Source organism: Cynoglossus semilaevis, chromosome 8 (genome assembly GCF_000523025.1).
Source record: "Cynoglossus semilaevis isolate Cse_v1.0 chromosome 8, Cse_v1.0, whole genome shotgun sequence".
In the NCBI taxonomy this organism is placed as follows: domain Eukaryota; kingdom Metazoa; phylum Chordata; class Actinopteri; order Pleuronectiformes; family Cynoglossidae; genus Cynoglossus; species Cynoglossus semilaevis.
Window position 1 is genome coordinate 7,541,370 of NC_024314.1, and position 23,874 is coordinate 7,565,243.

The 23,874-nt window shown below is 41.1% G+C and overlaps 1 long non-coding RNA gene across 2 annotated transcripts; it reads left to right on the forward strand.

The window, feature by feature from the left end:
• Nucleotides 1–3,357: 3,357 nt before the first annotated feature.
• LOC112487384 (uncharacterized) lies at nt 3,358–19,640 on the forward strand. Of its 2 annotated transcripts, XR_003050438.1 has the most exons (4): nt 3,358–4,132; nt 7,474–7,560; nt 7,715–7,796; nt 18,428–19,640. It is a non-coding gene; the product is annotated as an uncharacterized LOC112487384 (long non-coding RNA). The 2 variants fall into 2 exon arrangements; XR_003050437.1 differs by lacking the exon at nt 18,428–19,640 and having other exon boundaries at nt 7,715–9,746.
• The last annotated feature ends 4,234 nt before the right edge of the window (nt 19,641–23,874 follow it).

Below are 23,874 nucleotides of genomic sequence, written 5' to 3' on the forward strand. Positions count from 1 at the left end.
GTGCTCCGAGGACGGTGGTAAAAATAGATGTGGTTTTGAAGCAGAACGTTGTGTGTTTGGTTTCCGCATGTTTGTGCATTTATGAGCTGTAGTTTTCATCTCTCTCTACTATATTTAAAAAATAACAAACATTTTTGAAAGTGACATGTGAGGCTCCCTGGTTTGTTTTGCTCTGAGGCTGAAGTCTTGTGTATGAACTTTAGAATCAGGCCTTTGTTGTAAAGTATAAATAAATAAAGGCCACAGTCAGGGTAGTGTGACCCTCACAGGATGTGATGGCAGACGAGGGATGTTTCAACATGTCTATAACGCTGCTAGCTGTCTAATCTCGTACTTAATGTGAATCGTTTCGAATACATTTCTTTTTTGATTGTTTTTTCTACATACAGTTACCCTAGAGTCACTACAGTAACTACATCCCATAATGTACCTAGGGGTAGAAAAGTCCTTTTCCAGATTTTTCATTCGATTATATTTGCAGTAGTAAAATAGTTTGGGTGCCAACCCCAAAGCAAACAACTTGTGGAAGAAGCAGCATAGGAAGTAGGTCAGTGGACTCATCTACAGTCACAGCCATGACCTCCTGTGGTCAACTTAGCCTCAGGTGTTGTCCAAGCCCTGGGAATGTAGCCTGCAGCAGCTAGACTCCAATAAAATGAGCAAGGTATTGAAAAAAGAAGGTGGAAATCTGTCTGCGGTTTTAACTGATAGTTTTTGGCTGGAGGTGAAATGAAACCAGGATCAGTCAGCAGTCAGCAGTCAGCAGACAGCAGACAGCAGGGCCTGTCTGTTCACCTGAGTGTGTTTGTTTCATTAAAGCTGACAACACTAAAACTGGAAACACCACAGTCACATGGAGACTTTTATCGATCTAAAACCAAAAGAATCACTTCGGAGACCTCACAGATGGGACGGTGCACAGCCGCACACTCTGATAATGAACGGCTCTTAAGAAGCCGCTGTGTGGCCGCGGGGCGGACGTCAGGCCAACTCATAAAACCTGGAGCAGCTCCAGCACCGGGACTAATGAATATTCATGGACTGCTCTTGTTTTACATTATGAACGCACTCTTCCCAGCAGGTGAGGAGATTTATGATGGCTCAGTGTCATCGAAAAGTTTCAAGGCGAAATAAAAATTCCAGGTCGCCGTGGTAACCAGGCATACACTGAGAAAATGGCTCCATATATGCAGTCGTAAATAAAGCACACCACGGCATCAGGCGGCGGCCTAATTAGCTTTCACTATGCTGCAATTTAGCGCTGCACTGCTGGGTACAAATCCTTGAATCTGAATATGAAGACTTTTAATTAATTACCCAAAGCTTACTGTGCATTTTGTGCCAGCTTTGTATTAATTATTTATTTTCTAATGCGTCTTCTTCTTCAAGGACACAGAGTGCCATTGTGTTCCGTCGCTGTTTGTCTGTTGATACGTGGGTGGTGTTTGCAGAGGCTTCTGTGCTGCTTTATTTCCCCGTGCTGTGTGATTGTCAGGGGGCTGTGTGATCGATGCAGCAGGAGAACCATCTCCATTGCTCAAAGGACTGTTTGTGATTGTTTCAAGACGGTGGGAAGACAAAGACACAGTTCCCCTAATGTGAACGTGATGTGTTCACCATGAGCTTTACTGTGAAATGTGATTGACGAACAAGGTCACTAGGGATGAGCAAATTGTCTTTTCTCCCAACTGAGGGCTGTGGCACAAGTGAGCTGCCAGGTTCTGTCTTAACTTAAAGGCATTCTGTGTTATGGGACATATACAAAAGCAGTGCAGCAACTAACATAAAAAGGGAAATTGTGGCATTCCACAAAGAACATCCATGTGTTCAAGTCCAGTTTTATTCCTCCATTTTGACCAAATAAGCATTTTCTGTATTATTTTCTGCACAACGTCGCCGTCTGCTGGCATCAATAAAATTAGGGTTTAAAAAACTCACAAAATGTAAAATAATCCAAAACGCTTCAAACTGTCACAAAATGACACACAATATGCACCTGCGTGTAAAATGTTCACTAAATCATTATAATAACAATTATTTCATATTTCATATTGAAATAATGATTCAAAACAGTCATTCATCAGTTTGAGTACTGGCTTTTTTTCTAACTTTATTTTACATTAAACTGATAATAAATAAATTACAAAGGAAGTGACAAAATATAAATAATATTGTGATGTGTTTTTGTGTTATTGCCAACACTGTTCCTGTCGTGACTGTTGTTCTAGTTACTGCATTTTCAGACAGAGCTGAAGCTGACGGTAAATGCATTATTTTGGAAAAATAAATCCTGTGCTATAATATTCATGAGTGAATATTACCCCCCCCCCATAACTGACAAAATAAATCCTGTGCTATAATATTCATTCATACTCTCGTCTTTACCACGATGTTAAGACAGACCGTGAAACTTTATCTTTTAGAATGAGATCAATACAGACTAAAAACTCAAGAGTGTGGGTCAAACAATGGAGGTGGAAACGTTAAACGCTCTGCCGTAGACAGCAGTCAATGACATTTAGCTTTTGCTGACACTCCGTAGACTAAATATCCTCAAATTCTATTATAGCTGGACAAAAATGTAAAGCAAAATAAGGTGTCTGGTGTTGCCCCCCTAGAATTACATCAGGCCGCAGGCCTCCGGTCCACATATGACGGGATGACATTTGCAGAAGGGAGCGTTTAATGCTTCATAGGTTTGATAAAAGATTTCATAAAATAATGTGTGGTAAAACACATTCCAAAGTGTTGGTCACAGTTGGCTCAGAGGAGTTCTACAGCACAGGACTGGGTGTCATTCAAACTCATAAGTGTTCTCCCCACCATCCACTCCAAGTGAAGTGCTCTCTGAAGAATGTGGAATTTTCATCTGCTCCACCACAATTACATTAACCCCCCCCACCCCCCCCCCCCCCCCCCCCCCCCCCCCTGGAGCCATGGAGCTTCGTTCTAGATGCTCATAATGATGTTGGAGGTGTTAGTAAAACACATGACGCAGGAGTGTGTTTCAGATATCGCCCCCAGTGACAGCCTCAGTATCTTTCTAACATCCATGGAGCCCCCTCCCCCCCCCACCCCCCTACACAAATCCCTGCATAAAACACAAATTCTGCTTATTCTGACTAACAGTGTATTTGATCCGGACTCGGATCGGTGCAGCTTTTCCCCCATTGGTGGACGTCAACACGCCTACGTAAATATAGATATGTGGACAGTTCTGAGGAAAGAGATAAAAGAGACAGGAGTGAGCAGTGATGATCTGCACTAAATATTGATCAGTGTTTAAATCATGCAGAACTGGGTGTGTGTGTGTGTGTGTGTGTGTGTGTGTGTGTGTGTGTTTGTGTTTGATGGTAGTCCTGCTCTTGATCTTCTGCTGTGTGGTGGACTTCACTGCAGCTGGTGTCCACACTGTCTCACAGGTCTGGGAATATTCTCAAGTCTGAGAAGAAATCGAGTTCTGACATTCTCTCTGTGTGTACTGGGGTTTTCCAGGTACTCAGATTTCCTGCCACAGTCCAACACCAGGCAGGATTGGAGTAATGATTCACTCTGAGTGCAGCACAGGTGTGAATGTGAGTGTGAATGGTTGTTCATGGTTAACTGTCCACAGTGTACCCACACCGTGACCTGGGGGCTGCTGGGATTGACTCCATCTCCCCCACTACTGCCCCTGGTATTGGCATGGAACCGATACTTTATTCAAATACCTGTTATGTGTACCAATCCTGAGTTATTGTTACCACAGAGGATACATGAAGAGTCTCCACCTCAACGTGTCACCTGCTGTCGAGAGGATGATGGTACTCTGTGTACTCTGTCAGTATGTGTAGTGCATTTTGATAATAAATCAATCAGCTTTAGTTAATAAAGAGTGAATATTAGTATGAGTTGGACTGTAATGTGATAATATTTGTGTTCTGTAGGAGTAACAAGAAATGGGTCGGGGGGAAATGACAGAGTTGTCCTTTATTTTTTAACCTGAGCCGCTGAGGAGAGGGCGGAGCAGGTGATAATCAGTGACACCTGTGGACGGAAGAGCCTGAAGTTCAAACACCTGGACCATGTGGTTCTGTTGTTTCACCTGTTTGATGCTGGTGTTGAATTTGATGGATTGCACATGAAGAAGCAGGTAAGTCAAAATATTTTCTGAACAATAATCTTTACTTTCAGTCTTTATTTTCAAACGGTTTCATGATTTTTAATTGACATTGACTGAGCTTTGACTTTGTTCCTCAAACCAGGATTATTTATTCACCACACCAACACCACACAACTGATCATTTAACTGCGGGAATTGTTTGTTTGTTTGTTTGTTTCTCCTTTTCCATACATGTTAACAGTATTTACTTTACCATTTAAAGAGAACGAGGTTGTTGTTCTTTGTTGAAGACAGTTTGGTGTTTTTTTGGACTTGTTCTCCTCTGTGGAACAAAATAAAGTCTGGTGATGATGTACATCAGACAAAAAGCAAAATTTTCTAAAATAACTTTTCAAAATAAAATAAAAGTTTCCTTTTATTTTCCAGCTGTGTGAAAAGGTAACGGCATTTGACTGCTGTGCTGGTAAAATGACATCATATATTAATTAGGTAGATCAAAGTGAAGAGAGAGGGATTTGGTCAGTCAATGATAACTTGTCAGGTTATTATTTCCACTGCTTACTAAATATTCATGTACTTGGTCATTAGTCGTGTACATGAAGGTCCAAGAACCCTAGTACTGTGCAGCTGTGGGTGGGTGGAGTCTGCGGCCACTGATGGAGGTGTTCATCAGAGAACACAGACTGGGCTAAAAACATTTATATTTTATTACAGTTGCTGTGAATCAGAAAAAACAAGCTGTAAAAAAGGGAGTGAATAATGTATGTATACAAGTTACATGTGGAGGTTGAAAACGTCTCCAACGTCACCATAGAACCACTGAACCACGTAGCTAGCACTGAGGCCTGCGTGGCCAGTATCTGTCACTGATATGAATATGGACAGGCTCATTTTGTGAAGAGTGGAGGACATAACTCACCCCCTCAGCTGAGTGTACTCTCAAACGTGCCAAGTTTTATATTTAATTTCTGCCAATGGAAATGGATTATAAAATAAATCTATCTCCCTCCAGTCTCACACGGTGAACCTTTTAAAAGCACGATGACGAAAATGTGAGCACCCGTGCAGTGTGAGTGTGTCTCCTTGTGAGTGCGCCGAGGAGGACGTAGTCATTATCAGAGGACGCGTCTTAACAAGCGCTCTGAGATTTATCACTGTTCAAAAGTACTGCAGCACAACTGGAAGTGTATGTTGGCGGAGTTGCAGCAAAGTATTGAAGCCATTTGTCATCCTGCTGCTTCAAGAGCCACTCATTTGTGGAGCGGCGGCAGAGACAGCGACGCTGCTCGCTGTGGGATTTCTCACAGATCTGATGGCCTCGTTGAACAGTGCAGGGACAGGGACTTGTCACAGCTAACAAGTAATGACAAAAGCATTTGAAGGCGAAGAAGCGAGTGTGTGGAAATGACACAGATATGAAACCGTCCAGCGCCGAATGTTCCGGCAGCTCAGTGCTGAACTATTTTGTGCCCACTTGGAGGAAATATGAGAGGAATTTCACAGTTACTTGTGGATCATAATGGCACCCAGAACATTGACTTCTGTACTGACACTGAAGCAGTATTTGAGTCCAAAGTGTAGTTTCCTGATCATCAGATGACTAAACCAGACGACGGCCGTGGCCTAATCTGCACAGATTAACCAAAAAATGGAATTAATGACTTGTTATTTTTCCCAGTGAGGCCTTTGACTGACTGTTAGCAGCAGGCAAAAGTGTTGTTTTCAAAGTCCACATATCGGCTCATTCATGAGCTTAGCACAAATTGCTAAAGAAGCTAATCCAACAAACCCTGATGTGTGGAGGCCCAACCTGGGAAACAACATCACTCTGTGGGTCAGGGCCATTTTATATAAGATCAGTGGGCTGGTTGTGATGTTGCACTGTAGCCTACAGGGGGCGTCTGTGGCCCAGTGGTAACAGGATGGAATCGCACCTTGTCCCACTCTGATGCACTGAGCACCAATTCCTTTGCTTGATCACTGCCTCCCAGGAACAGGTCGATGGTTAGATGGTTGTCTACAGATGCTGCTATATGTACAATGACAGTATAAGTAAAACTAAGAAGTTTTAGGTTTTTTTATACATATTCAGAATATGTCAAAAACATGACTTGTTGTACATTGTGATGTATGAATTGAAAAAAAAAATCAAAATGGTTTGATAAGTTTCAAGGGCACAGCCACGGATATATGGGGTGTAATGAAGAAAGGTCAAAGGTCGTGGTGGCAGCACTCCAAGTCCCAGACTTCACTGTTCTCTCCATCTGAGCACATCCATGATAATCTAGAGAGATTTGAATTAAACAGGGTTGTGTCAGGTGACGTGTACCTGTTGCCTTCATTTCTGTTGGTCTGAGTTGAAGGCATTTCACATTTAATTGAATTAGGTCACTGTATATTTACCTTAACTGCGCCGTTATTAACAGGAATGAACTAAATTCTCAGGGTGTTTGCATAACTCTAAAACGCAGCAAAGCTGGCACGGAAAGTTTGAGAAGAGCTGAAGAAATGCAGCCTGTGCCCAGAATATCACAGATCATGAAATGAGATTAGAACACGAACCTACTGTGCTCTGCCAGTCCTGCAGGCTTTAGAGCAGCCTTTAATGTTTCACGCCTGGATCAAGTTTTAAATAACAAGCTACTGTATAATCACATTTGAGTGGAAAAGGAAAACTATATGGAGCTTATATAAGAAGATGGCACGGCAGTGGTATACTGTATGTACAGAGTAACACTAAGATGTGGACTGAGGCCGGGTTTCCACTCTACTGTTTCTGACTGTTACTGGGGGAAACTGACTGGAAGCCAGTTTGCTTTTTGGTTGTTTTGACTCATTTGGACACTTGGAAACTTTGGGACGTCTCTGAAAGCAGAGACAACTTCACTGAGACTCAGAAGAAAAACAGTGTATACGCCCTTTAGTTGTTGGTCCATAGAAGAGTGGCCTGTTTCTGCAGCAACAACTGTGTTGGATATAAGGGTTTTTATTTGTCCGCACCACTAATATGTGACATTCAGAATGATATTTAGCTTCTTTGTTTGGTGAGAGTTGCTTGTGTTCTGTTGGAGCATAAGATTCTGTGTAGTTTTAACTCTAGGTTGTTTTTTTTTAAAAGTCAATTCTCAGCTGCTTTCAGGCAAACGTACGAGTTAAACTTCATGATGCTAACAGCAGATATGCTGCTTCAAGTTTGAACATGCTAACATCCTGACTGATACACTATGGAACAACTAACTCTCCAGAACCAGTATGTTTAGCTTTGCCAACATACTGGTTTGTTTACTTTTTGAAAAAGGTGAATTGTAATATTTATATTTTATTATAGTTAACTTTTTACCATTTTCTTTCTTTTTTGTTAAATTGTGTAGCTGTTCTTGCCTCATCATCATCATCATCATCACAGTGGTCCAGGGTCATGGAGCTACAGTCTGAGATGTTGCATTCATGTCACACAGGTAAGATAAGATTTCATTTTTGCTCCTTTTGTTTTGAACATAAACACACATGAATAATGGTCTGTGCTGACACGATTGTTTGTTTCTGATATTTAAAAAAACAAAAAAAACAACAATATGTGGCTGAATATCAAGCTGTATTTCTTTTGTATAGAGTCAGTTCTTGGATTCAACAGTATGTCAACACACTGGGGCTGATGTCAGTGTTGCAGCAAACTCAGCATCTATGACTCCAAGTAAATCTGCCCCCCGACCATCGTTGTTATATTTTTGGGCTAACCTCCGAGGCCGCTCTTGGCTGTGTTTCAGTTACTCATCCTTGGACTGTATTAATTGGTACAGTGTCTCTGAGCCAACTCTGATCTGTTCTCTACAACACTTGGTTGAACTGGTTGAACAACAGTGATAAATCAACGGCTAAAAGCAGTTTTGTAGTAACAGCCTCATCATGTCTGATAGGATTTTGTTCTGTAGGGATTTTGTTAAAAGTTCCATTTTCCATTATTCATATTTTAGATTTTCATTTTCAATTTTTGACACTTTTGAACTTAAGTTATGCTTTATTGAGCACACACACACAGAGCTTTAAAATGTCCCAGCTACTACCACTGTTCCAGTGACTGACCTCTGAGCTGCTGTTCTTCTGTCAGAAGTTCACCCTCTCCCTCTCTGGATCACCAGAACCACAAGTCATTATTTTAATAATTCATGGGTGAAAGCCTGTAAATGATGAGCCAAGTAAGTCACCCTGAATCATTCTGCTGTTGCCATAAATAATGTATACTGCTGCAGAATCCCAGGGCACCAGACACAGCAGTCTGGCCGTCCGACCGCCGCCGAGCCTCCTCCTGTTTTAAATTCACTCCTCCTTTCGTTAATTCCCCCTTTAACTTTGACTTTATGTATCATCACGCTCCTCTTCCTCCCTTCTGTCTCTGAAACCTATTTGTTCTCTGTCTCACTGTCATCCATTTAAAGTTCTTGCTGCATCTTCGTCGTCTTGTCTGCCTGCTCTTCTTCTCACCACTCCTTTTTTCTGACCTCTCTCGCGTTCTCACCTTCGTCTTTGGTCCTTTGTAGAAGCATCAAGGAATTATTTTTTTTCCCTTTCTTCTCCAGCGTGGGCTGGAGTGTGTGGATGATTTGTGAGATAACACCAAGGTCAGTTCCATCAGCTGCTGCCATGAGAACATCTTTCCCATTACTTTTCTCATACGTCCATGGAGTAAAATGTCAGGTCATCACGGCCTGGTCACATATGCTTGGCCATTAAGCAGTAAAGGTTTGATGGTCAGGTGGTGCTGACATCATTTAAGTGCTCACTTGTCTTTTTTAGGTGTGAAGAAAATAGCACAGTTAGAGATGTGGTCAATTTCAATTTGAGCTAAACTTAAGGCAGTCAGTTAGTTTGTTAGTTAGTTAGAAAGTCCAAATTCATCTCATGCAGAGCTGCAGCTGATTAAGTGTATGTTGTGTGTTCTCATGATAGGATGTCATGTCAAGAAGAACAAAAAGTCAAGCTAATTTTCAGGAGTTTGTGTGAATTATCAGGTTAACGAAGGTGGATTGGATTTTGGAGCTAATAAAATTAACATGAATTTCCCGAGAGTTCTGGAAGATACCTGGAAACAAAGGTTAGCCAAGAGAATAGTAAATGCTTTGAATGGTTGGACTAATTTAGCACTAAAACAGCTTCAGTTTTACCAGGCTGGAAGTTTGAAGTCCCTGCAGAATAACAGTGAATAACAACATAATACATAAAAAATCAGCATTGGTTTCTGCATTTCCTCCCATTTGACAGAATATTTTGAATTTAGTTTAGTTTTTATTTACCTTATATATTTGTAGCAGGTCATATGAAATCCAATCTGCCCGGTCAGTGTTATGATAACCATGATGGACAGTTTTAATGTCCAGCGTTTTGACTAAGGAGTCTCCACTTGTGGAGAAACAGCGGTGACGTAGAGATAATTTGTTGTGTTAAACCTAACGTCCACTGACATTTGTCTACTGCTGGTAACACACCAGGCCTGGCGTGTTATGGAAACAGAGGCGAAGGTCACAGGGGTCAGCCTGTCATGTTTGATTAGGACCAGTGAGCTGACACAGACAGCGACCCTGGAGACTCTGCGGGTCGTTTTAGTTCCACGTTCGTGTGTGTCTCCTGAGATGAGGTTTCATTTCAATTGGCACCAAAACCCCTCTTTACAGTAAGAGTACTTATGTAGTACTGTAAGTCCTATTACTGCTATCAGAAACATTACATCAGCCAGTGTCTGTTATTGAACACACATGGGTTCTCCACAGACACCAAGTCAAAAGAAAGGGAAACAGGAATCACAACATGGGATGTTATTGTTTTGACCTCACCCTCAGAGGTCAACATGGTAATTGTGAATGTCGTGACCCTGTATACGCAGTAATCAAATTAATTATTATTAATTAATCAAATTAGTGTTCAAAGGAGTTTTGAAGTCTTGACCATCTATAGCGGCGGACCACGCAGAAGAAGTCCCAGAAAACAGGTATTTAGACACTTCAGCATGCTGGGAATTGAACCCTTTCATTTGATTAAACCCATGCCCCCTGATTGAACTGCCAGCCTGTGGACTCTGAGAGTCCTCAGTGGCTGCTGCACCGTGGATGAATTTACAGTGGTAGTAAAAGCGATTTAATCCCAGGAGTTTATCATGATGATAATCCCAGTCAAAATGAAAGGAAAAACAAAGGAGCTGGAGCTGCTCCATCACTCCACAGTCACTCCAGTCCTGTTTGAATCAACTTCATTAACAGAACATTAGCACCGTCTCTGCCACTGGATCCACTGTGATGAGGAGAGGCTGTGTTTGTGTCCTGAATAATGAAAAACCACCAACCGTCAGCATGATTGATTTTTCAGCTGATATCATCATCATCATCCTCCTCCTCCTCTTCAATACAGTGGAACGATATCATCAGTAGACAGCATGGCTTTTTCTCCTCATCGATTTCTGCTCCATATATTACTTAAACCTGGGTCAAATAATGCTCAGGACGGTTTCAGTCGATAAATTCCAAAAGCCTGTCCGACTGTAGATAGTTTATAGTCGTGGCTGATGAGCTGCATCTTCATCACAGACTGTGGGTGCTGCTGATGCCTTTAAGGAGTCTTCTTCATGCCATCACCGCAGCGGTGGCTGTGTCCCCTGTGGGAAGGTGAGAGGAGCAGACACAGCAGACGGTGAGGGGAGGGCAGCTAATGCACAGTGTGTATGCATGACATTGAGCTGAGGAAGAATGTGAGAGAGAGACTGCAGTGCTGGGCCCTGACAGCCATTAGCCATGGCCTTAACTGATACACTGAGCAGGGTGTGAAGGCCATTACCTGACAGTGACAGAACGGGTGCCCCCCCCCCCCCCCCATGCCGCCTCAATGCTCTGCATCATGCATGAAGTCCATGGCTGGACTACTTGCATTAGCGGTCCCATTAGGGAGTCGGCACCCGCTCATATTTCTTTAGATCCGGCCTGAACAGATCGATGAAACGAGACGCACTCGCTGCCATCAGGTCACTGGGGTTTAAGGGGGCCATCGCATCCCTCCTTGTCCACTTGGACGGAGAGCAGGAGAAAGAGAGAGCTTTGCCTCAGCACTTTGTCAGAGGAGAGTGAGCACCGTGGTGATGAGTCACCCGCACAAGTTGTTTATCGATCTGCTGCGGGGCATTACATTCCAGTGCTCGATAAGTATGCTGTCAACTCGTCTGCTCCACTTATTTGCAAATGGAAATGATGGTCTGTGAGAACGGCGGAGTGGAATGGTTGGGTTGTCAATAGGAAAAACATGGAGTGGACACAAAGCTATCAGTACAGACCAGTAGATGGTACATACCAGGAAATGGCTGGTGTCTGGGTGATGAAGTAGGAAAGTTAGTCCAGGGGAAAGTACCTCTGCTTTTCACTCATCTGGGACCTGAAGAGGATAATGGTTGACAAAGCTCTGGGGTGGGGTATAGCTAGCTGTTAGAACTAGCTCATTTCTACTCTCTCTATTTACATAGAGAAGATGTTTTTTGTGTGTACAAAGTTCCTGTCATTCTGCCCATGGGGTAAAGACATTCGGAATTTTGATCGGATACATTTTGCAAGAGATTATCCAGAGATTATCAGGTTGGTTTTGAAAAGTTGCATCAACATAGTTTCCTTTTACCTCTGCTTACAGCAGATTTATAGAGTATTATAGAATAGAACCAAATGGTTGAATGAAAATAGTTCTGGGAACCACAGGTTCTATCTTATGTTCAGATCAGCAGAGAAGTTGTCTTCCATGAACTTGACTTTCAGATCAAGTTTAAAGTAAAACGTTCAAATAAACTAAAGGATGTTTGATGATAATCTGTTGTAAGAAATGTGTCTTGTATTAAAGGTAATATCTTTAATGTTTTCTGTTTCTGAACACAGAGTGCTTGTGATTGGCTCCTCTGTTTCCAGCCAAAACACTGTAAGAACAACATGACATGAAGACAAGCGATGCTCTGTGGTTTCAGTCTGAGCTTCACCAAATGAGAACAAGTCGTCCTTAATGTGAAACTGCTTTTACTTTGAGTCACTCTTCAGAATAGTAGACGCCATTTCTATATCATTAGTTCTATATTATTTAGACTCCAATCCTTGTTTTGTCTTTGCTGCCCCCTGTGTGACTTGGCTTTATGTGGAGGTTTTATTTGTAAATGTCAAATGAATATTTTCTTTACCTTTTACCAAAACTCAAAGAAATCCAAATGAAAAGCACGATGTTGATAGTTTGAAAGTCATGATGAATCAGCTTTCTGCAGCCCAAGTGGTCTGCTCCTGATCAGCCCACCTCAGCACTGTAGGCTGCAGGGACTGCGACGCGGCCAAGGATGAACTTAGATTTGATTAAAAGACGCACTTAAAATAAAAACCTTCGTACATGTTGGTATCAGAGATTTCTGCAGCATCTAGAGATGGATAGATGAATACTTCATTGATCCCAAAGGGAAATGAATTAATCTGTTTATAGACCAGGAACATTTGCAATCATTTCATTCAGCTGTCGTTTACTAGCAAATTAATTGAAACAGAAAAGACTGAAGGCTGATAATATAATATATTATACTGTATTATATTATGTTGTTGTGGTTTGGGCTACATGTGTGGACTAGACTCCACTGTTCACCTGGGCTGGATGATGGGTTCAATCCAGATGACACATTTCATCATGTGTGTGTACTGTATGTGTGTACTGTACATGTGTACTGTATGTATGAATGTACTGTATGTGTGAGTATACTGTATGGCAGTAGCTTGAAATAATAGTTCAACGTAACTTGCCATGGCTCATATTTGAATACGCTTTTCCAAACTGTGGCCCACATTTCAGACCCAGTCAGAAAAAAAGGTCAATTTAGTCGGGGCAGATGTCAAACCATGAAGGTTTGTGGGGTGCACTGTTAGGGGTAACCAACAGGAGGTACTAATTAAAGACGGCTTGGTGTTTGTGACAAAACTGACCAAATATTTATACAGGGTTAAACAGATAATTGAAACACATGTTGCTAATTGTGGACTGCATGTTGCTGGGATACAGAGACTGTAGTTCTACTGTAGAACTGTTGGATTACTATTGAAATCTGAAATCTTGAAATACTGGGTCTTTTCTGAGGTTTGGCTAAAAAGGTAAACTTTGAACTGTAGTCAGAATCAGACTATTTATATAAATACACACACTCTCTCTCTTTGTCCTGAATTCAGTGATGTCCGATCATCTACTCAGAAGTACTACAGTACTTTCCACGTGGCGCTGTAGTTGCCATTTCTCATATGGAAAGCTTTTAACCCTGACACCAGGGAGCGCCACTGACAGAGATGGAGTCTGGCAGTTGGGTGGAACCCAGCCCACATGTCAGGCAGGTTGCGCGGGTGGATGAGGTAAAATGTTGGAATAAGCTGTACACACGTACAGTACGTATCCTTGAACTGTGAGCGGATGTCAGTCTGAGGCAGGAGGCGCGGAACATTGAGTGTGACATGAGAACATTCCACTGACAGGAGTCAAAATAAATAAACAAGCCATGTAAAGTTGGGGGTGGGGGGGGTGGGGGGTTCACTGCTGTGGACTGTGACCGTGGGCTGAGCAGAAGTGGGTTTCAAACTTCCTCCAGTGTGGGAAGTCAGTAACACACCTCAGTGTTTATGAAACAAGGTTAAATGAGTGACTGTAAGAATTTACAGATTGAATATAAAGACCGACAGAAATGTGAAAAAAAAAAAAATCGGATTTTATTCTGTCCTACACAGTGTTGAGGAATGCACATTAGGGAGTTTTAGTATGTTCTGTTTGTGAAAAAAAAAATAGTTTTCAGTGTTCCTGTCTGTAACCGTTGGCCTTGTTGACAGTTGACGGACACATTCATTAAAACAAAGGAAATGAAATGGAGTGCAGTTTGTGCAATGAGGCATAAGTATAGAAAGATTATAGTAAAAGTGATTTTGACTTGCCTTCTTTCTGTAGTTGCTCTGTGACCCTTTTAGGGGACGGCCCCCTACTTTAGGAACCACTGATTCAGTGTTGTTTTGCCCATTATCTGTGTTTAAAGTGTTTTATGTTTGATCCAAAAGGTCAAGGGTTCAATCCTAGACTAGAATCTCAACCTGAGGTTATTTATCCTTTAGCATCTTCATTGTCAGAGTTAATTCTAACTAAAGGCCTGAAGTTAAGAGTAAAAGTAAAAAGTGCAGTCGCATCTTCAGCAGAGTCAAAGAAGTATTTGAAGTTTGAGAGATTTACAGACAGGAAATTACCTTTTTGTGCCTTGAATAAAAAAAAGAAGGTAGAGTAAATAATTAAAATCATTTTCTTTTCATGACATTTTTTCCTACATTTTGATGGATTATTTAGAAAAGAAGTAAACCGGCACTAATTTGGTAACCAGCTGTTGAGAATTTTTTTTGCCATCTCAAAAACAATTCACTGAATTCCAGTATTGTAGAAACTGAAATTATTTTCACTGGTCCATTTGGAATAACAGTAATCATAGCTGCAGCCAAGCTTCACAATCAGAAAAATTGCTGCTCTCACATATCATTCAAAGAGCTGCGGCTCATCCACAGCAGCTTTGATGTCCTACATATTGGCCTTCCCTCTCTCCTTGTTTGATGCCGTCACTCATAGACTGGTCATGTTTGTCCTTAACCGCAGTAATAATAAAGCCAGGATGTTCCTATTATTTTGGCCGGGATAGCTTCATTTCAAACATATGGAAAATAATATTCTGGATTTATTAACCATAGATCAAGTAACATGCCTCTTTAATGGAACCTCCTCTAATAAGACACAACTGGAAAAAGTTCGCCTGAATGTAAATGTAAACTCCCTTTTCTTTTTTTTGGAGACTATCTCCTTCAGGAAATTAATTCTGCTACAATATCCCAAAACCCTCACCACTCAGACGTATATTGGAGCATGTTTTCCTTATAGATAGCACATTACATAATGTTATTTTGTACTGCAACGAGAGAGACGTAGGAAAAGAACATATGCTCTAATGAAAACATAGATCCTGTCTGGGAAGTGTTTTAGGAATCTTAAGGTAAAAGATCATGTTTTCCTAAACTTATCGTTCAAACCCGTCCAAACTTTTCTGCACAATGGACTGGTTTTGTGCAGTTTTTCCAAAAACCAATGACAAGAATGTGTGTGTCAGATGAGGTCACATGCATCACAAAACAAAACAACAGTATAAGTTTAAGTGTAATTATATTAATTATATCACATATAATGTAGATATATATATATATATATTTTTTTTTTCTAATTATTCCAGACTTTCCTTTAGGGCTTTTGCTGTCTTGTCATTTCCTTCTTGCTAGCTAGTAGAAATAGCTTAAAGGAAAAACTGTCAAAACTGTCAAGACTAAAAGTGATTGTTTTTCAAAATAGAGAAAGAATAATGTAGAATTTGAAGAAAAAAAAAGTATAATAAAACTTGTTATTTCTGTGCGGTCCAGTACCAAGTGATTAACGGCCCAGTACAGGTCCCTGACCCGGTGGTTGGAGGACCCTTGTGTTAAAGGATCAAAGCCCAAATGGCATTTCATGTCTGTTAAAAATAGGACACCATACTTCGTATATATTCAAGGTGGATTTTTTTGATAGAGTTTTTGGTGATGTTTCAATCAAAAACCTTCTGAATTCATCGTCAGGTTTTAAGTCTGTGTAACACATCGGTAGAAATGTAAAGTTAAAGAGGCAGCCAGCAGGTGGGTGGTGGGCTGTATGTGGTTGTGTAAATGGATGCAGGCACACGGTCACAGTCATTCTCCTCCTCCATTACAGAGATTACATTTCTTATTCCCTTTCTGCCTGTGTCCCAGTGTAGCTGCCCATCCTTTTCCTCCAGCTGCTTTCTTTGATACTAGCTTCATGAGTCTGTGTGAACACCACAGATGCCAGTAATCTACCCCACTGGGAGGACTTCTTCAGAGAGACCCTCTCATTCTCCTCCTCTCTCTCCTCCACCCTTTCATCCTCCACACGTCCACAGAACACGAGAGCGTCACTCGTTAGATCCTTTCATAATGCGGAGCAACTTGGGTGAAAGGATGGAATATATTTTTTTCTTCCCTTTTCTGTGGTTCACTGTGTTGATGGCGTTTGTTTGCAGGTGTCCTAGTGGACGTCCTTTCCGGTGTTTTGTCTTGAGATCACCCGTTACATACCTGAGGCACTGTGTTAGGGAGAACCCCCAGGAGAACCTGGGCAGTGAACCTAACCTCACCTTGAGAGAATCTGTATTTAATTTAAAAACATCATTTTCATAAATCTATTAAAAATAGTTCACCCTGAGGATATGTTCGGTTTTTACAACCAGTCTGATCCAAATGATTTATGGTTGATTTATTTATGAATTGCTTTAGCATGTTATGGTCTCATCAGTTTACACTAAGATCTGCGTATCTCATCATTAAAGAGCTGTCCACACAGACAGGAGAGACGTAAGCTCACAGTCTATGAGGGACATATTTCTTTAAATCAGTTTGAACGTTTCACTTTAGCTTTGCGTTCAAACACCTTTTCGGGATTTCCTCCTCTCTGCTTTCTCCATCAGCCTGTCTGGGTGCTGCAGGCTCTGTTTGATGTCAGAACTTCCTGTCATGAGAATGTCTAGATGGAGGATTTGAGTGATGATTGGTGGAGGGTGAAGATGGAGGATTGGGCTGAGGGACGTGGACAGTCAGTTCTGAATACTGCAGTGTTCTGAGCTGAGCTGGTTCTGACTCAAGCCCTCCCTCGTCTGGAAATGACTGCCAGGAAATTGCAGTTGAACATAAGACAAAGCTGTAAATTCCCCCACCCACATAAAGGCTCTATGTGTGAGGCTTTATTTCAAGACATCCGTCTTTATCTGTATGGATCTGTCTGCCACTCACACAACCTAAACCTGACTGATAGAAGACAGAGAGAATACGTTACATGTTCATCTGGTCATTTCCAGATCACATTGATCTAAAGCAGGTGTGTTCATGGTCTAGTCTGTGGGCCAAGCATGGCCCTAAAAAACACTGTGTGGACCCTAATATTCTTTTTATTATCATTGTACTTGACGAAAGCAGTAGCAATAAGTATCTGAAAATACTTATACTTATACTTAATATTATATAATACTTATAATAACTTGACGAAAGCAGTAGCAATAAGTATTTGAAAATACTTGGCAAAATACACAAATGTGGCTCATACTCATTGTTGCATAGATCAGATATCTGTTTAGAGTAGGCAGTAAAAAATTTGAAATCAAGCCATATATTTCCTAATAAAGGAGCAGTTGAAGTTTCTCAGTGTATTTCTTCCAACCGCTCTGTATTTGTGCTCATATTTATTATTTAGATTACGTCTCTTCAGGGTCTGATATAACTCTTGACTGGCTTCACAGTCTCACAGTTCTACCAGACCAACACCTCTATCATTTGATTACAGCAACATAAACAGTTACCAGAGGCAGAACAGGTCAATTACCCAGCAATTAGCCTTTAGCTGCTCATCAGTGTGTGGCATTAGGGACAGAGTCAGTGTTCCTCAGGTTAATCAGGTTAGGGTCAGCCTTCTTCTGCTGATGGATGTCTGCTGATGTTTCCTTTTCTTCCTCCTGCCACACTTCAAGAACACGTGTTCCTGAACTTCCGTCAGTCTTCCCTCCAGCTGGCTGCGTGAGCCATTTTGCTCTGCTTTTGTGAACTGGGCCATGAATAAATAACCAGAGCCGACTGTCAAACTCTGGGCATGTCTTGTCTCTGGTTGATCTGACAGATACTAAGATGCTATCGACAGGCCGGACAGACTGTGTCTACAAAATGTTCCGTCTTCTCAGACTGCCCTTCAGGAGGAGCAAACACAATCTTTCACACTTTCTGCAGATATCAGGTCCATGTGTCAACAGAAAAGATGAGCAGCCTTTCAGATTTTCAGCCTCCTGTCTGTTAGAGCTCAGAGTAACAGTTTAGGTGGACGTCTGCTCGTCTTTGTACATCATATTTACCCCTGTCAAATTGTTTTGGTAACAGTCTTTACAAATGGATACATATGTGGCGACATGTGTCATGTTTTAGTGATTTTGCATTTGCATAGAAACATAAATCCAGTTTAAACTGTGTCGAAGACAATTTATATCCCTGTAAACAACTTGGAATTAGTGCAGATATACTGTAGCAGCAAAGGCCTGTGGGAAATAAAAGCTAGAGAGATGAGTACAGGAAGCACAACAGTGTGTTTTTTATTAATATATATAGAAAGAATTGTCTTTAAATATTGTTAACCCATCTATTTCTTCTGCAAAAAAATCATTTTGAAAATATGTTTTATATTCAGGACGGAGCAGCATGTCCACATCATAGTGAGACACAACACTGCAGCAGGGACAGTGCTTTCTGAGAAGAAGTTTTGCATTTTCCTACAAAACCCAAGCCTCTGTACACTCCTGACTTCAGGAAGACAAAAAAAACCCCCAAAACTCCAAACCTGACAAACAGCCTATGACCCGTGGCAGTCAGACTCGACTTGAACACCATGCCTGACATCTACTAATGGCTGTACTTACACACCAATCTGTGGCACACAGCATCTCATACTTTTGATTGACCACTACTGTGTGTGTAATGGTCATTTCTTTTTATTAACTTCCTCTTTACTTTAGGTCTCTTTCCTACTTGGTAAAAGTCATTCGAAGTGCCTTTAAAGTACTGTACCTGCAGCAGCACAGCCATCGGTGATAAATTAATATTCAGTACACTCCAGGTTTTAGTAGTGACATGGCCTGGCAACCTCTTTCACACAGCCATCCAGAGTGTAAATGGGTGTCATATTGAAGCAGTCTGGGTTCACACCAAAGCCACTGAGTGTGATTGTCTCATTCTTCACGTGCACTCATGCCTGACACTTAATGCAATAGAAAAGTTTTCTGGCTCTGGCCTCTAACTATTCCCTGTCTTCAGGGTTAGATCCATTTTATCGTTGTTGTCATCTGAGCCTGATATTTTATAGCAGATTAGGATGTACATCAGAGACTTGTTAAATGAGGTTCATTAGTGAGTGAAACCCAATCAAGGCAAAATAATAAACTCCAGCCCTGTTTACACCTCTCATTAACATGCTGTCTGTGCTATCAGATTTTAATTACCACAGGATTAAATCTCTCTGTTAATATCTGATTTCTCCTCAGCAGCGACTCCAGCAGTCAGAGATACATTAGAGTTGTTTATCTAGTTAACAGTCGTGTACAGAGTTTTAATTTACCACTCAGTCCATTCAGTGAAACCATGAAAACTTGGTTAGAAGCCCCCCCCCCTCCTGTTTTGACCCCTAATTGACCTCTGCAAAATTTGGACTTCTTTTTATTGTTCTACCAATTGTGGCACTTTAATGTAAAATTCAGTTCTAAATAATTACACAGCCTTCTACTAAAGTGCTTTTCAACCTATTTGGGGAAAAGAAATTTAAATGATTTTAGTTGGTACAAGTGCATCACGACACCGAATTATAAATACCAAAAAAATCACCTACCTTCAAAAGTATTTTGAAACACAGAAAAAGGCTAAAGTTAATCAATGTATCAGTCTCCAAAAACATCTACATCATTTAGTGAAGACGTTTCACACTCATTAACAGACAATCTAGCAAAGAATAGCTTTGAAAAAAATAATGGTAGTAGATTTAATCTATAATTTCATATTTTACTTTTTAAACTACTTTTTTTAATCTATTTCTTACACATGATTTGCTGACATTGACCACTGCGGCTTATTAAAATATTGAACATGACATGAATGAATGACATCTTGGCCTCTCATATTCTTCACTCATTGTGGAATGGAGACGGCTGATTGGCTGCTGTAGGTAGTGAATAAATCCCCTTCAGGTGTTGTGTTGACAGTTGAGACAGCAGGTCTGTCTGTCGTCGACTCATTTGTGTCTTCTCACTGTCAGTGTGTTTGTGTGTCTCCACTGGGTGGTCAGTGACAGCTGTGTATTTAAATAAATTCTCAGAGATGGTGTCTCCAGCCAATGACGACGTCTGACATTATCCTGTGTTTGCGGTGTTTCGTCTTATTAGCTCTTATTGGTTTAGACAGAAACAAGCTGATACAAACTTGGTCTTTAGTGTGCTGATAAATACGCCCACACCCACAGTCAGAGACGCTGCTTCATTTCCCAGCTCTGTGAATGCATCACGAGTCAGCAACAAGATCTAAAAATACGGCGGCTTTTTAATCTGGGAGCGGTCTCTGGAGTATGTATTATTGATAGAGAGTGGACCGTGAGCAAAGACGTGACCCTCTGTACCCTCAGCTCCCTCTGCTTATTACTGCATGATGAGAGCTGGAACTTCCCTTCAGGCTGTGGCAGCACGCTGTGCTAATAGCTGCAGTCTGGTGACACGGAGGTCTGCTGGAGAGCACAGTCATCCATCGCATACAGAGTTCTGAGCACTCGCTCAGTCAGTCTGAGCAAATTGGCTCCACCAGCACCAGCACCAACACAGTAGCAGCAGCTCCTGACAGCTGCAGTAGATGATGTGGAGCAAATAGAAGAAAAAAAAAACTTTCTTGATTGGTAGAAGTTGTAAATGATGCTTGTCTTTGGTGTGACAATTTATAACCAAGTTTAAAAAACTTCAGTTGTTAATGTTGCGTTGTATTCCAACCAAGATGTAGGGTTGCATTGCACTTGCAGTGACATTCTGAGCCCATCACTGCAACTTTCAACCTGCATTCAGAATCCAACTAGAACACTATTAAAAATAAAATAAAATATAATATATATAATTAAAATAAAATATAATATATATAATTTACATAAATATGATGAATATAAATTATATCCATGGAGGAGAATGAGTTTCATATATTTAGATATAGAAACTGCGCTATCACCTTGTGTTGCCTTCATACTAAGTGGCCATCCCTTGTCCATTTCCGTGTGTTGACAGCGCAGCTCACTAGATTATGATTCAGCAGCCTCTGTGTAAATGTATGTGTAGCCATAGTGATGCTGCTCATAATTCAAGTTGGCCTAGAAGGTATTTGACACCGATGTAGACATAAACAGTATATACAGATGATATCAGCAAACACAAATCATATTAATGTGCTGTGTTGACATGACTAATTACTGAGCAGATTACTGCGTTTGTTTTTTTGATGCTCTTCATATCATAACTGTCCATACCAATACTAAGTGGCTACGGAGTGTTGTAAAATACATCCATTTTGTTTGGTTTATTCCTTCCTTACCGTGTTGTTATCAGGTTTATTCAGCCATACAATAAGCTGACAGACTCGAAAGCAGCTGCCAAGTTCCCATAATGCATTGTGCCGTCTGGGCTATATGTTTTCCTATGTTTGTTGACGTGATTACTGATTTCCAAGTAATCGTTTCCTGCTGTTTACATTACCCCGCTGAGTGTGGAGGCAGCATCACGGCTGCCATTGTTCTATACTCTAGTGTGTACGGAGGAAAAAGGCTGATGGATGTAAACAGTAGCCTGTGTCCCAACAGTGGATTGGGTGTGGGTTATTTTTTCTTGCGTCTGTGTTTTTTCCTCGCACCCCCCCCCCCTTTTTTTTGCCCCACTTATATAGAGAACACTTACAATTGTGAACCAATGACAGTCTAAATACAGGACTTTTACCTATGATGAATGAGCAGAGGAAGACGGAGAACAAACAGAAGAAAACCTAGACGTGGTGATTGATGGTTCTTGTTAGCACCTCACAGCTCAGAGTGCTGACCTCTACAGGAGGAAGAGGAGCCTGACAGGAGGGAGCAAAACTCCTGTTTCTACAACAACTCAATCTCTTTTGACCACATCTTATATAAACTGGATTATTTCGTTCTTCCATTCTCTATCATATTAAACCAGGTGTCGAACATACAGCCCGTGGGCTGGGGGGTTCAATTTGGCCCACTTGATGGAGTTTGAAGTCATAAAATGCACAAACACGATGTCTGTGATGTTTTGTCAAATTATATTTCTTTAAATATGAATATTTTATAACAAACTTGTACTTATTTACATAAAAACAAATGAGAAAAACACAGACTTATTGTTTTTTTTTACAGGTAATTATGTCATAATTGTGCTGGTCTGGCCCACTTGAACTGTAGCAGAGAGAGATAAGACCATTCCCTGATGTAGGCCCAGTAGGGCTGTCATGTGATCACAGAGTAGTGTTTTAGCTATCATGATTAATTATGGATATTTGTCAAAACTGTGCATATTGATGATGGGCTGTAAAATGCATTGAGAGTTGTGTTCAAATCTTTGGTGGTCTTTCTTCATAACCCTTTTAACTATTATCAAGTCAGACACACTCATCTTACGAGGATGAAGTACAGAGATTTGAAAAAACAGCAGTGAACATGTTGACTGAAAAGATTAAACAATAATCATACCTCCAAAAGAGGGCGCTGCAGAAATAGTTTAGAATTAGACCCAAGAAATTCTGGATCTCAACACACCGCTTGACAAACATTGATTTTGTTTTTGCTCTACTTCCTGAATAAATGTTTATTTGGATGTGATGAGTACAATGTTTGAAAGCTGATACCTCCTCACCGTGTGATGACGATCTGATATCCCAGCAGGCTGCAGTGGGTTATTGGATACAGAGGACCATGAAGGACACAAGTTGTGTCCTCAACAATTACATTAGTTCAGCAGCGTTTGGAGCCTCATCTCCAGAGAGCTCTGTTGTCTGATTGTGTATTCAATGTGAAAAGGCAGGCAGTCAGAATGAAGGGTTGTAGAGGTCGGAGGACGGTCCAACACTGCTGTTACAGACATGGTTTTATTGTGTGTCAGCAAATACATGTACATATAAATATCAGGTATTATTATTAAAACTAAAGGTCAAGGCTTGACCTCACTTCCAAGTTTGAAAAGTATTTTTATTCTTGACCAGATGTGATGTATACGAAGATGCCAATAATTCAAACATGTAAACTGGTTTACCTTTTTGGGCAGAAGCTCCACGTATCTGGCCACACAATGCAAATCTGGTGACACGGTTGTAGAGGCAGTTGTGCATAAATACACAGCAGGAAATAATTTAACAATTTATCACCCCTGCGATTTCACACATCCACTGATTATTGATGGGGGCGCTGCAGGGTCTGCATATTTCAAGTTGGACTCCATGTTTGTTTTATCAGTGACATTATCTGTGTGACCTTTAGATGCCATGTCCCAGCCTGAGGAGGCGGACCATAATGATGCACTGCGGTAAGTCGCTGCCTAATCAATGCCCACTCAGAATGCTGCACACAGTGTTCCGCTCCAGGCTAAAACTGTTAGGCCATCTCTGCTGTTTCACTCTGATGTGACGAGTGGATGCAGCCTATTTCGCTACATTAAAATAAACTTCTACAAACCATAAACTATGGAGGACAGATATCGAAGACTGACAGCCTGGAAAGTCGATGGATCTGATAAGCAGCCACTGTCTTGGCTTAAAAGCAAGGGGTTATCAGCTGATAATGTTAGGTGGAATCAATTTAAAAGTAGATCCTGATACTTTTCAGGTTCCACAAACTCCACTTACTGCTTGTCGTGGGAATGATGGATTCTATCGATCTGATATCGGTTGTCTAATTTAGTCAATTCCGAGGACGTGTCCATGGCTTTGTCCATACTGACAGTAATGTGGACATACATTAAATATTTAATATGAATGATGGTGGGACGGCGGGGGAAGGAGGATAGGGGGGGGGGGGGTAAGGAAAGTCTGGCCCCTGGGGGCGGGCCCCTTTTCCCCTCC